Consider the following 2,033-nt stretch of genomic DNA (forward strand, 5'->3'; position numbering starts at 1 on the left):
GGCAAACCGGGCTCCGACTTCGTGCACGCCATGGTGCCCACCGCGGCGAAGGTGCACGCGAGGTGCGCACCCGGGGCAAACCGGGCTCCGACTTCGTGCACGCCGCACCTTGGAGCACACTTCGGAGCGCTCCTTGGTGCGCACCATGGTGCCCACCAGGGCGCGCAACCCCGCCGAAGGTGCACGCGAGGTGCGCACCCGGGGCAAACCGGGCTCCGACTTCGTGCACGCCGCACCTTGGAGCACACTTCGGAGCGCTCCTTGGTGCGCACCATGGTGCCCACCAGGGCGCGCAACCCCGCCGAAGGTGCACGCGAGGTGCGCACCCGGGGCAAACCGGGCTCCGACTTCGTGCACGCCGCACCTTGGAGCACACTTCGGAGCGCTCCTTGGTGCGCACCAGGGCGCGCAACCCAGCCGAGGTGCCCACCCCGGCGAAGGTGCACGCGAGGTGCGTACCCGGGGCAAACCGGGCTCCGACTTCGTGCACGCCGCACCTTGGAGCACACTTCGGAGCGCTCCTTGGTGCGCACCATGGTGCCCACCAGGCCGCGCAACCCAGCCAAGGTGTGCGCACCAAGGTGCACGCGAGGTGCGCACCCGGGGCAAACCGGGGTCCGACTTCGTGCACGCCGCACCTTGGAGCACACATCGGGGCGCTCCCGGGTTCGCACCGGCGTTGCGCACCGTGGTGGGCACCTCGGAGCACACCAAGGTGGGCAGCGAGGTGCGCACCTTTGATGCGATGCCTTCACTAATTTCCATAAAAGGCAAAAAAAAAACGAGATTTTAAAATTTCCGTTTTGAAAGATAGTGAGAAAAAGGGAATGCTGGTGCCATCTTGAGCCCGCCCTGGTGCGCAGCCCAGCCAAGGTGTGCGCACCAAGGTGCCCACCCTGGCGAAGGTGCGCGCCCGGGCAATTAACCCAACTTCCAACTTCGCGCGCGCCAGGGTGGGAGCGCACCCAACAACCGGGCCTGGGAAGAGCCAATGCGAGAAACCCCACCAAACGCTCTGACAAAAAAAGAGGGGGCGCTCCAGTAACCCCGCTTCGGAGCGCACCCTGGGCAAACCCAGCCAAGGTGCCCACCCCGGCCAAGGTGCAGGCGAGGTGCGCACCCGGGGCAAACCGGGCTCCGACAACGTGCACGCCGCACCTTGGAGCACACTTCGTAGCGCTCCCGGGTGCGCACCTCAGAGCACACCAAGGTGGGCAGCGAGGTGCGCACCTTTGATGCGCTGCCTTCACTAATTTCCAGAAAAGGCAAAAAAAAAAGGAGATTTTAAAATTTCCGTTTTGAAAGATAGTGAAAAAAACGGAACGCGCGTGCCATCTTGAGCCCGCCCTGGTGCGCAGCCCAGGTAAGGTGCCCACCCTGGCAAAGGTGCGCACCCGGGCAATTAACCCTACTTCCGACTTCGTGCGCGCCAGGGTGGCAACCGGGCCTCGGAAGAGCCAATGCGAGAAACCCCACCAAACGCTCCGACAAAAAAAGAGGCGGCGCTCCAATAACCCCGCTTCGGAGCGCAGCCGGGGCAAACCCAGCCAAGGTGCCCACCCCGACGAAGGTGCACGCGAGGTGCGCACCCGGGGCAAACCGGGCTCCGACAACGTGCACGCAGCACCTTGGAGCACACTTCGAAGCACTCCCGGGTGCCCACCGGCGTTGCGCACCGTGGTGGGCAGCGAGGTGCGCACCTTTGATGCGCTGCCTTCACTAATTTCCAGAAAAAGGCAAAAAAAAATGAGATTTTAAAATTTCCGTTTTGAAAGATAGTGAAAAAAAAGGAACGCGGGTGCCATCTTGAGCCCGCCCTGGTGCGCAGCCCAGGCAAGGCATGCGCACCAAGGTGCCCACCCGAGGTGCACACCCGGGGCAAACCGGGCTCCGACTTCGTGCAGGCCGCACCTTGGAGCACACTTCGGAGCGCTCCTTGGTGCGCACCATGGTGCCCACCAGGGCGCGCAACCCAGCCAAGGTCTGCACACCAAGGTGCCCACCCCGGCGAAGGTGCACGCGAGGTGCGCACC

The sequence above is a fragment of the Cryptomeria japonica genome, unplaced genomic scaffold, assembly GCF_030272615.1.
Source record: "Cryptomeria japonica unplaced genomic scaffold, Sugi_1.0 HiC_scaffold_89, whole genome shotgun sequence".
Taxonomy (NCBI): Eukaryota; Viridiplantae; Streptophyta; class Pinopsida; order Cupressales; family Cupressaceae; genus Cryptomeria; species Cryptomeria japonica.